The sequence below is a fragment of the Molossus molossus genome, unplaced genomic scaffold, assembly GCF_014108415.1.
Source record: "Molossus molossus isolate mMolMol1 unplaced genomic scaffold, mMolMol1.p scaffold_m16_p_17, whole genome shotgun sequence".
Classification (NCBI taxonomy): Eukaryota; Metazoa; Chordata; class Mammalia; order Chiroptera; family Molossidae; genus Molossus; species Molossus molossus.
The window spans coordinates 22,090,307-22,103,380 of NW_023425352.1; the positions used below are offsets into that span (position 1 = coordinate 22,090,307).

Consider the following 13,074-nt stretch of genomic DNA (forward strand, 5'->3'; position numbering starts at 1 on the left):
AAATCCAGAATATAGAACATTCTAAAAATAAATGCCTTGGTGTCTTCAAAAAGTCAATGCCAAGAAAGGGGGAAAGAGTGGAGAAAACTGTGTTAGATTTTAAAAGTCTAAAGAGATATGACTATCTAATGAAATGAGAATTTTGCTTGGCTTTTGGTTTATAAAGCTAACTACAGGTGTAAAAGAAAAAATGGGGACAAATAGGACAATTTTAATATGGACTACATATTAGCTAATATTGGTAAATTATTGTTGCTTCTTAGGTATGACAACGGTACTATAATCATGTTAGGCAATCTCCTTATTTAGGATGCGTAGTGAAATGTTATCATGTCTGCAACTTATTTTCAAATGGTTTATGAAAAACTACACATATATATATAAATAAAGCAAATATGGCTGTTAGAATTTTTATTTTTTTATTATTTTTTTCAGACAGAGTGGGAGGGAGAACGAGAGAGAGAGAGAGAGAGAGAGAGAGAAACATCAGTATGAGAAAGACACATCAACTGGTTGCTTCCCGCACGACTCCAACCAGGGCCGGGGACTGAACTGCAACCAAGGTGCATGCCCTTGACCAGAATCGAACTTGTGACTCCTAGGTCTAAGGGCCGACGCTCTAACTGCTGAGGCAAATGTTAAAAATTTTACTCTAAGTATGGGATGTGGTATGTTTGAAATTTTTCATAATAAAAAACTGAGGAAAAATGCTGTGCAACCCTTTAAAAGGGCATCACAATCCACTAGTGGAATGCAACTTACAGTCTAAAAGATATCACTTGTAGTCCATGATAGGGCAGTCATAATATCTTAGTTCTCACATTATTATCAATTTGAAGCCAGTTTTCTTTTTTTCTTTTTTTAATTGTCTTTCTTAAGAACTGTGATTTTTATTTATTATTATTTGTTTTCATCTTCAAGGATATTTTTCCACGTTTTTGCTCAGATAGAGTGGGAGGGAGAGAGAGGAACAGAGGGAGAGAGAGAGAAACATCAATGCGAGAGGGACACATCGACTGGTTGCCTCCCACATGACCCCAACCAGGGTCCAGGATAAACTGCAACCGAGGTACGTGCCCTTGACCAGAATCGAACCTACGACTCATCGGTCCACAGGCTGATGCTCTAACCGCTTAGCCAAATCGGCCAGGAGTAGAGCCAGTTTCCTTAAACCTGTGTTTGCCCCCAAAAAAGAATGAACCTTCATGAAAATGCTCATGTGGGATAAGGCTTTCTTATTCTTCAACCCCTTGTCAAGAGTCTCCCAAGTTTTATATTTTTTTCTGCAAATGAATAACTTGCTTTATTTGAAAAGTAAGAATAATCTGTAGAAAAACTTCTACTAATGTCATGGAAATTTTATTTGTCCTTTTACTTTTAAAGACTTTTTCCCAATTCAAGGCATATAACATTGAAGTTCTTTGATCCTTTTACTCTACAATTAATGTCCCCAATTACCCTTAGCCCCCAGTTCCCAAGCAGCTTTCTAGGACACCTGGAGGCAAGCTGCATGACTGGCTGCAGAAAAACCCTTGCTCCCATACCACATCTGGCCCTGCCTTTCCACCAAATCAAATGCCAATTTATTGCCCTCTGATATACAGTCTATCAGGCCACTTCCTGGATGCCCCCACTTCACACTGGGCCAAAAATTCAAGGCAATAATATGAGTTCCACAAATGGGCAAGTAATCGCTCAATAAGCATGGAACAAGGAAAGGTCAGTTGTGATGTGTACACATGTGGCAGCCCTTCACAACTCAACCTACAGTAGTATGAGTGGTAACAGAAGGCTGGTGTTACAGAAGAGGCATGCAATGAGAAGCCAGCCAGAAGGCAGCCAGGAGTGCTTGTCCATCTAAGTCCTTCAGGATCTCTCAAGACCAAAGTAAAGAAACAAAGACCGCAAAACTGGTAAGAAGCATCTTATCACCTAGTTTCCAGAAGCAAAATAGAGAGCTGAATGTAGTTACTGCTCTCCATTTACCACCCTTTTTTAATGAGTGATCTGAGCTGAAATTATATAATCTCCATATTGCTGTATACCCAGCTCTACCTTTTAATGGATACCTGGAGAGAAAAGACAAATGCATTCACACTTTCCATAAACATATTCAATATCATTTTAGAAACTGAGGTGACCAATTAAGCACCTATGAACATAAAGAAGTGGTTAGAGGGGGCCAGGCTGAGATAAATAACTCTTTACTATCTCTCCTAATCAAAACCACACATTGAATTTCAAACATTTGGCTTCTTCTGAAACTGTCTTGGCACTTGCCCTGAGTTTGAGTGGGAGAAAAAGAAGAAAGGGACTCTGCCTGCCTCCTTGTTAAAAACAAAGCAGCAGCTGGCTTCTCCTCTTTTTATTCATCTGATTGCTGTCATAGGAAGTTGGGCCTATACCCAGAGAATAATTTCAGGCCTCTTAAGAGGTAGCTGTGCTAAAGAGTACAATGGCAATGACAGCACTACCAGCAACTTTGACACTAACCACAGACGACACTATCACACCATCCCTAACCTCTATTAGAAATTTGAGAGCCAAGCTATTAAGAATGTCCCTTTTTTGGCCCAGCTTGTGTGGCTCAGTAGTTGAGCATTGACCCATACACCAAGAGGTCGCCAGTTCAATTTCCTATCAGGGTACGTGCCCAGACTGTGGGCCAAATCCCCAGTGGGGGTCATGCAGGAGGCAGCCAATTGATGTTCTCTCTCATCGATGCTTCTCTCTCTCTCTCCCTCTCCCTTTCTCTCTAAAAATCAATTAGAAAAAAAAGAATGTCCCTTTTTTTTACAACCCCTTTTCAGATACATGTAGTGAAAAATGTGCCAGCAGACTGGTTCTGTTGGCTACATATGTTTGAGTATTAGGAAGATAAAAGGGAAAGCTGGACCCATAAGAAGCCAGACTATGCAGAGCTGCTTCTTCTCAAGAAAGTCTTCATTGTCTAACCGCAAGGACAAATAAGTTTGGAAGAACTTCTTGGTTTAGAAACATCAAATGAAGAGGGTTCAGATCAGCTGGGGAAGGCCCCAGTAAAAAGAAATGACAAAGTAAAGTTATCAGAATACAGGCCTTTTAAAGATAACTTATTCACATGAATATTCCCTGGGGAAAAAAGAATCACAGTATTTTTATTTTCTCTAACTGTATTGAAATGCCCACAAGTCTGAAGTCAATCAAACTATCAAGATTCTAAGATGCCAAAGTCAGTTAGACGCAAACTCAAGTCATATCCTAATGTGTTGCTCAATAATCTCCTAAATAACATAGTCTTTTTTTTTCCTCACCCAAGGATATTTTTATATTTATCATCAGAGAGATGGGAGAGAGGGAGAGAGAGAGAAACATCAATGTGAGAGAGACACATCGACTGGTTGCCTCCCGCATGACCCAACCAGGGCCAGGAATGAACCACAACCGATGTACATGCCCCTGACTGGAAGCGAACCCGTGACTCATTGGTCCACAGGCCGACACTCTAACAGCTGAGCCAAACCGGCCAGGGCTATAATCTTATATTTTATTATAAAACAAGAAAGTCAAAAAAGGGCACTGGAAATAGATACTTATATAAGTGTGTCCAACCTTGCCTCTTTCAACACTCAGCCCATTACACAAATTTGTCTGCCAAATTTTATTACACTTGGTTCTTTCAGCCTCCATTTAGTCAGGCCTTAAACAATTCACAAGCTCAGTTCTAAGTGGGACAAAGCTAATGTCCCATTGAATGACTCATTCAACCTTCTTCTCATGCTGATTAATGACAATATATTGTTTACTACTCCCCAAACCATAAGCCCCTACAAAAAATAAAATAAAAGTATGCATTCAGTATGGGAGATAATAACTCTAGCAAAATGTTTGTTTTTTCAAATAATGTATCCTGACTCAATCTTTTTCCTGACAGTGACTACTAAAATTTATTTTTCTTATACCTCTCTACACCTCCTGATCTACCAATTAAAACATTAAAATTGAGGTCTAAGACATCCTTGGACAGTTTCACTTCTATTTAGAAGGCTATTTCTAAGATGCCTAGGCCAAACAAATGTTAAATATTAGTTCCTCCCGGGCTGGCTTCTGGATCCTGTTTTATTTATCTATCTATTTATTTATTTATTTATTCTTTATTGATTTTTTTTTTTTTATCCTCACCCAAGGACATTTTTTTCCTTTTTTTTTTTCAGATAGAGTGGGAGGGAGAGAGAGGAAGAGAGAGAGAGAAACATTGACGTGAAAGGGACACATCAAGTGGCTGCCACCCGCACAACCAACCAGGGCCGGGGACAAACTGCAACCGAGGTACACACCCTTAGCAGGAACCGAACCCAGGTCTCTCTGGACCACAGGCCGACGCTCCAACCGCTGAGCCAAACTGGCCAGGGCTCTTTATTGATTTTTAGAGAAAGAAAGGAAGGAAGAAGGAGAGAGAGATAGAAACATCAATGAGAGAGAACACTGACTGGCTGCCTCCTGCACGCCCCCACTGGGGATCTGCCCCACAACCTGGGCATGTGCCCTTACTGGGAACCAAACCGGCGACCTCCTGGTGCATGGGGTCGACGCTCAACCACTGAGCCACAACAGCCAGGCCAGACCCTGTTTAAATGTTCTATGTAAACTTCTGGAGTTTACATGGATTCAAACCTCCTAACTCAGACTCTTAATTCACAAAGTTTAAGACAGACAGTACCCTACTGGTGTGTTTGCCTAGGATAAACTATATTTAAATAAATTCCTAATATGTTCACTTTCTCCAGGCACCTGCTTCTCCCTCTTAAACTGAAGTACACTATATCTTACTGTCCAGGTAAGCTCAGTAAAGAAATAGCTTGTCTCTCAGAGTTACTCTATGCAATCCACCAATGTCTTTGAGAATATCTAAACTCTGGCAAGAATGGCTTTACATGAGAAAATCAAATTAGCAAATGCATAAGCTATAATTTTTGTTCATTTCTTTGGCTTGTTTTGTTAGCAAAGATAAGAGTGAGAATAATAAAAGATGGCAATAGTCCGGTTGGTGTGGCTCAGCGGTTGAGCGTCAACCCATACACCAGGAAGTCACCAGTCTAATTCCCGGTCAGGACACATGCCCAGATTGTGGGCCAAATCCCCAGTGGGGGGCATGCAGGAGGTGGCCAGTCAATGTTCTCTCTCATCAATGCTTCTATCTCTCTCTCCTTCTCACTTCCTCTCTCTCTAAAATCAATAAAGGAAAAAAAAATTTTTTTTAAAGACAGCAATATATTGCTCTCATTCACTATCATGCATTCTATGTCTGATAGGAACTACACAGCACAGAGTAGAGGACACAAAGGTTAGCCTTGAAATGGTCAGCTAAAGCCACTAGTCCTTTTTTTTTTTTAATCCTCATCCAAGGATATTTTTTCATTGATTCTTCAGATAGAGTGGGAGAAAGGGAGGGAGGCAGAGAGAGAGAGAGAGAGATTGAAACATTGATGTAAGAGAGGCACATCGATTGGTTGCTTCCTGCATGACCCCAACCAGGACTGGGAATCAAACTGCAACCAAGGTACATGCCCTTGACTGAAATCGAACCCGCAGGCCGACGCTCTAACCACTGAGCAAGGCTAAAGCCACTAGTCTTATAAACCAGTGGCTATTAGGGCAGGAAGAAAGTCTGCCTGTTTGTCTAGCATGACAGACCCAATGCCTGAGTGCCTAAGCAAAATGCCTAGCATAAAACAGATAGTTAATAAATATTGGTTAGCCCTGCTGGTGTGGCTCAGTGGTTGAGCACTGACCCATGCACAAAGAGGTCACCAGTTCGATTCCTAGTCAGGGCATATGCCCAGGTTGTGGACCTGGTCCCTAGTGAGAGGTCTGCAGGAGGCGGCCAATCAACGTTCTCTCTCATCATTGATGTTTCTCTCTCTCACCCTCTCCCTTCCTCTCTCTAAAATCAATAAAGAAAAAAAATTATTTAAAAAAAAACTGTTTAAAAGATAGATAAATAAATAAATATTGGTTAGAAGCAAGTCAATAAGCCATACCCAGAAGGAATCCAAATCTTGGTGAATCCCAGAAAGAAAAAGTCCAAGAAGCTAAAACAGTTCCATAGTTACTACATATGCTTATACTGGACCTCAAGACCACCTTAGTCTTATGTTAAATACCCTCATTCCTCAGAGGTCCTCAAAATTTAAAAAGTCGGGGGTTAAATCTCCAAAGGCAAACTCACTACCCCACCACCACCACCACTACCAACATACATACCTCTAAGTAGTCTTCCTCAAGCCCTGGCCCTGAAGGCTTTAAAGTCATTAAGAGGTGATTCCTTAAGAGAAAATTCTGGTTGTGATTTTTAGACTGTTTAAATTTTTAGACCTTTTAGATGTTTCCTCCGCTGTAAACCAAAAATTTTCTGGAAAAAAATCTCTTTGTAATGATCTAAGTTTAAAGACCAAGGACAAGCAGAAAAAGACAAATACCACATGATCTAATTTATTTGTGGAATATAATGAACATAACAGTCTGAGAAATAGGGTAGACCCAGAGACGTGGAAATAGGTTACAGACGACTGACAAACCTCAGAAGAGGGGTGGTGCGGGTAGGGAAGAGATAAACCACAGAACTTATATGCATGTACGTATAACCAATGGACATAGACAACAAAGCCGGGGACGGGGTGGCAGGGATGGGCAGGAGGGTGTCAATGGGGAAAAAAAGGAGAAATATCTGTAACAAAAATAAAAGTTATAAAAAAAATAAAAATAAAAAAATAAAGACCAAGGACAAAGGCAGCCTAAATCTGGACGCAAACGACCACAGCCAAACACCACAAATCACAAATGAATACAGCCCTTTCCATGAAGCTCACTGGATGAAGGGTACTAAGGCTTGCAAAAATTTGTCCAGTCTGGGAACAAAGAGATCAATGACCACAGACCATGTCATCTAGAACGATTCTTCTAAACTACTCTCTTCAGACTTAAAACTAAGAGCAATATATCAAGTATCCTGATAGTTCACTTTCCCTTCTATCTTTTACCCCATGCCACAAATCTTACCACACAGTCTAGCTACAAGACTGAAGATATCTCTAATATGCAAGAGCCCCCACAAAATCTCTAGAAGGATAAAAGGAAATGTGTCTTTGGGATCTAAGCCCATGCCTGGGCTTAGGCAAATGTAAGGGAGAGGCAGTGGTCCTTCTGCCCCTAAGGCCAGGATACCCCAAACCTGCAGAGAGCATAGAGTTAACTACCCACCCGCTTTGAGAAGCACAAAGGTACATCACTGCAACATGCCTAACATTTACATTGCCTCTCTCTGCTCATTAAACAGGTTTTGGTTAAATAATGAACAAACTGTATTACAGACTCCGATGAGAATTCCAAAATTATAAATCAACTGGGAAAGCCCAAAGGGGCAGACAGACAGGGAGGGGGTAGAAAGAAAATATTGACTAATATAAAGGGCGCAGCTTGACAGTGGATATTCCTGCCACACCTGATCAAACACACTCTGTTGGGGGAAGGGAAAGAGAGCAAGAAAGGGAAGATGGGACAAGACAGACTGAAATTTGCATCCGGAAAAGATTAAAACGGATTCTTTGGGGACAGAGAAAATACATAATATATATTACTATAAATGCAAAACTGTACTAAAAGCTAACTCAAATGTCAAAGATTACAGCTTGAATAAATTTAAATATAAAAGCCATGTGCTTCTGGAGTTAATGAGAGAGACATAAAAGCACAAACTGGGCCGGGAGGCTGAACAGAGCCTTATGCTGCCTTTGCTGGACAATGGGTTCAAAGCACAGCAAATACAGTCAGAAGCTTCCCTCCACAGCTCTTAGAAAGAACTGGCAAACCCCATCATTTTTCCAACCTACATTTGCTGTTTTTTTTAAAGATATAATTCACATTCCATAAAATTCACCCTTTTAGAGTACACAGTTTAGCCCGGACAGTGTGGCTCAGTGGATTGAATGTCATCCCATTGACTGAGATGTCGCCAGTTTGATTCCTGGTCAGGGCACATACCCTGGTGGTGTGCTCAATCCCCAGTAGGGGGCGTGCAGGAGGTAGCCATTCGATGTTTCTCACATCAATGTTTCATCTCTCTTCCTCTCTCTCTAAAAAAATCAATAAAAACAATATTTAAATATTGTAAAAATTTTTTACAATGTAAAAAATATTTAAATAATAATAATAAATAAATAAATAAAGTATACAAGTCAGTGGTTTTTAATATATTCACAGTGTGGTATAACCATCACCACTATCTAATTCCAGAACATTTTCATCACCCCAAAACAGAAACTTGTACCCATTAGCAGTCATTCCCCATACACCTTCCCCACCCCTGGCAATCATACATCTGCTCTCACTTCTTCAGAATAACCTCCTAAAAGGATTCCTAAAATGGGCAGCAGTCAAGTCTCACTGGTGGTGAACTAAGGCTTTATCCAAAGTAGAAATATACAAACTTTGCTCTTAGGCACCCTGTATCTTCCAAGTGCAACCTTTCTTTAGATCTGGTATTAAAATATTATATTACTCAAAATGCTACAGAGCATGAAGTCATCATGCAGTTTAGGCAAATACTGATTGTAAATGTGGTCCAGAGATACATAGCTGTGAGAATAACAAGTATGAACTTAGCCAACCTTACTAAAGACAATGGACTTATTTCCTTCACAATGCTCAGACAATACTCCTGGAGGATAGTGTTTATGTATATAAATGATCTTCTGACCATTACAAGAAAAGAAAAAAAATCATTTTGGTTTACTGACAATGTCCAATGAACCACCTATTTCCAAGAGTGATATTCTTAACCAACTAAGCCAGCAGAAAATCTAGAAAAAAGAATGCAAATGGAAAGCCTTTGTAAAAGAGACCAAGCCCAAGTCAATTTCATGAATTAAACAGAGTGGAAGTCCTAGAATTCCTGCCATACCTCCTCCAATCTAAGTGGTACACCATTTCCAGTCACGTGGCAAGGGCAGTCTCTTTAGTTTCTCTCTCCAAATTCAAAACTCTTTCCCAGCCTCCTACCATTAACAGGCTTCCAAGAAAACAGTCCTGCTGACACTGCCAATCAGAAAAATCTGTTTGTTTCAGTAAAAGAAACAAGAAATTGGTCATGGATTGCAGAGTCCAGTACCACAGGGGCAGCTAACCCATAAACCTACTCCTAGAAGCCAACACTGTCTGTGGGGGGGAGGTGTCAGAACCAATCAGAAGACCATGAAATGCTCTACTTCGGGTCCACTCTGTCATTTTCTCAGGTAGGTAATATGCTAAAACCCAAGAACAATGGGGCAACCGTGCAGGCACCATTTCAACATCTGCCACAACTGTTGATCCTTAGAAAATACTAGCACATTTTTCCTTCCTCCAGAGGAAAGCTTGGTAACACCCAGGTACATTCCTAGTACCACTGACAGAACTAGCTCCTTGGCACATTCTGGTTTATTAGTTTCAAACAGCAGATAATCTGGATTCCTAACCCAAGGGTGTAACAAAATTAGGCAACAGACTCAACTTTGGTAGCTCTTACATGGTCTAGAGACCCTCAAGTCCTGAACTGCACCATTCACCATAGATATGGTCTCTGAGCTGAAGTCTCAGGATATGTAAGGATAGAGAAAACAAGTACAAGATATGGATTGGGTGGCAAGCAGAAAATATGGCTGTCAGGATAGCAGCACCACCTCAGCTCCACAATGCTCACAGAGTGTCCAAAAGGCCTACAAGGCTACTCCAGTCTGATCTCTGCCATTTTAGGGTGTTCCCAACCAAAACAACAATCCCATGCTGTGTTAAAAAATGTTGGCCAGCACTGGCCAGTTTTGCTCAGTGGTTAGAGCATCAGCTCGTGGTCCAGAGAGATCCGGGTTCGGTTCCCACTAAGGGCACGTACCTCGTTTGCAGTTTGTCCCCAGCCCCAGTTGGGGTCGTGTGGGCAACCACTCGATATGTCTTTCTCACATTGATGTTTTTCTCTCTCTCTTTCTCCCTCTCTCCCTCCTGCTCTGTTTGAAGAGTAATGCAAAAATGTCCTTGGGTGAAGATAAAAAATAAATTAAAGAAAAAAATGTTGGCCAGCCTGGCTGGTGTGGCTCAGTGGTTGGGCACTGACCCATGGACCGGCAACGTCTCCGGTTCGATTCCTGGTCGGGGCACATGCCCAGGTTGTTGTCCAGGTCCCCAGTGGGGGTATGCAGGAGGTGGCTGGTCAATGTTCTCTCTCATCGGTGTTTCTATCTCTCTGTCCCTCTCCCTTCCTCTCTAAGATCAATAAAGAAAAAAAATTATAGCCCTAGCCGATTTGGTTCAGCGGTTAGAGCGTCGGCCTGCGGTCCAGAGAGACCCAGGTTCGGTTCCCACTAAGGGCATGTACCTCAGTTGCAGTTTGTCCCCGGCCCTGGTTGGTCGTGCGGGTGGCAGCCACTCAATGTGTCCATTTCACGTCGATGTTTCTCTCTTCTCTCTCTTCCTCTTTCTCCCTCCCACTCTATCTGAACAAAAAAATGGAAAAAAATGTCCTCGGGTGAGGATAAAAAAAAAAAAAAAAATTTTATAAAAAAAAATGTTAGCCAAATGTTTCCAAATATAGTCACTTGATTAATACTCTTAATATCTCTTAGAAAGACAGTACCCTGAACTCTGACCCACCAAAAAGAGTTGTAAATATCTACTCACTATATTTTCTTTCTTATTGGGATATGTAAGTTTTATCTGTAAAGTAAAAAAAAAAATCTGTGCAAGCAGCGAACTCTTTCTGAAGCATGGAAGTCACTTACAGTACAGGTCATGAAATAAGAACCTACCATCTAGTTGCAACATTCACCCTGCTAACTAACAACCACTTCCTCTATACTTGATCCTTCCTGGCTAACTTATCCAATGGTTTTCAATAGAGTGGAATTTGCCCCTTTAACAACATATAGGAAATTCTTAGATAACTTTAGCCCATGTTCAGGAAAAGTAAAAAGAAATCTTTCTCCAGATATTCTCCTACATTCCTCATAAAAGGAGGAAATGTATTTGTTTATTGTTATGTAATTTATATAAGCCTAAAAAATTATTTCAGTTATGGTCTTAGACATGTTACTAGCTAAAGCCATTCCAGGGATATACATTGCAAATGTCCTTTACAGTAAACAGAGCAACACAGCTCTGAGGCTTTCTCCCTTTCAGTCTTTCTTTTTTTTCCATAAACCCTAAACCCTAACCCTAATCCTAAAACTAAATCTACCCTAAATCATAAAAGTAACTGTAATTTTAATCCTAACCATACCCTAATCTTTTAACATAACCCTAACCTCTAACACCTAATCCTATACCTTAAACTTTAACCCAAATCCTAAACCTTGACCCCACCAACCAACCATTAACCAGAACCCTAATGTTAAACCCTAACTCTAAACCCTAAGCCTACTCCCTTAATTTTAAACAATAAAATTAGTATCTAACCCTACCTTAAATGCTGAAAACTAAACCTAAACTCTAACACTAAATTCTAAATCATACTTTTAACTTAAGTTATTTATTTGTTAGTCCTCACCCGAGGATATTTTTTTCCATTAATTCTTTTATTTTTATTTTTATCTTTATTGTTGAAAGTATTACAGATGTCCCCCCATTGACCCCCTCCTCCCTTTTCCCATCCCCCATCCCTTTCGATTTTTATCACTCCTCTTGAAAAACCCAAAGGTGTTGAGACTTGCCTCTCCACTGACACACACATATAGGCACTTCCTGTGTACATTCTTCTCTAGTTGCATGAACACAAGCAATACAGAACAGGGCACTAAACCAGGCATCAGAGGCCAGAATTCTAGTTTTGATTCTGCCTCTTAGGATTACTGTGACCTCAGCTAAATCACTTAAAATGTCTCTTCAATTTCATTCATAAAAAGGAACAATATAGCCCTCGCCAGTTTGGCTCTGTGGTTAGAGCGTCGGCCTGTGGACCAGAGTCGCAGATTCAATTCTGGCCAAGGGCACATATCTGGGTTGTGGTTTGTCCCAGGCCCTGGCTGGGGTCGTGCGGGAGGCAACCAGTCAATGTTTCACATCAATGTTTGTCTGTCTGTCTGTCTGTCTCTCTCTCTCTTTCTCTCTGTCTCTCTCTTTCTCTGTCTCCCTCCCTTCCACTCTATCTAAAGATAAAGAAAAAAATAAATAAAGATAAATGGAAAAAATATCCTCAGACGAAAATTAAAAATCAAAAACAAACAAAAAAAGGAACAATATATGCCACGCCTCCCTTACAGAGTTGTGTAAAAGTTCTAAAAGGTAATAAACATGAAAGTGGATTTAAAAGTTCTAAACATATAAATATTATATAAGCTTATTATGATTAGGGAAACCTGGTGGAAAAAAGATTCTGGGACTATGTGAAGATTGAAAGAGCTACATTACAGAGAGCTAAGGCCCTAAAAGCAACAATGACTTTCTAAAAGAGAAAGGTTTTGTTGCAAATACTAAAAACTTTGTGTCACCAACTTCCTACCTCATGGCATGCATTAGGTAGACAAAGAAAGTAGTTAAAACCAAACCAAACCAAAAAGATAACCAAAATAACTTATTTATTATTCAAACAATGAAGGAAGCTTATAACTATATGAATACTGATTCCCCACTAACTGGGATGCCCTTCTAGGAACTCTAGGAAAAGGATCAATAATACAATAAACCAGCCCTGGCCAGTTTTGCTCAGTGGTTAGAGCGTCGGCCTGCGGTCCGCAGAGACCCGGGTTCGGTTCCCGCTAAGGGCACGTACTTCGGTTGCAGTTTGTCCCCGGCCCTGGTTGGTTGTGCGGGTGGCAGCCACTCGATGTGTCCCTTCACATTGATGTTTCTCTCTCTCTCTCCCTTCCTCTCTCTCCCTCCCACTCTATCTGTACAAAAAATGGAAAAATGTCCTCGGGTGAGGATAAAAAAAAAAAAAAAAAAAATAATACAATAAACCAAAGACAACATATACCCATGACTCAAACCTGGCTTGCAATCTGTTTTTTTAAATAAAATCTGATTTATCACTCATTAATTTAAGTATTATCAATGTCTGCTTTTGAGCTACAG

General features: G+C 40.5%; 1 protein-coding gene across 3 annotated transcripts in view; it reads right to left on the reverse strand.

The window, feature by feature from the left end:
• GBF1 (golgi brefeldin A resistant guanine nucleotide exchange factor 1) overlaps positions 1 to 13,074 on the reverse strand; it is a 166,097-nt gene that overhangs the window by 133,536 nt on the left and 19,487 nt on the right. The window lies entirely within an intron of this gene.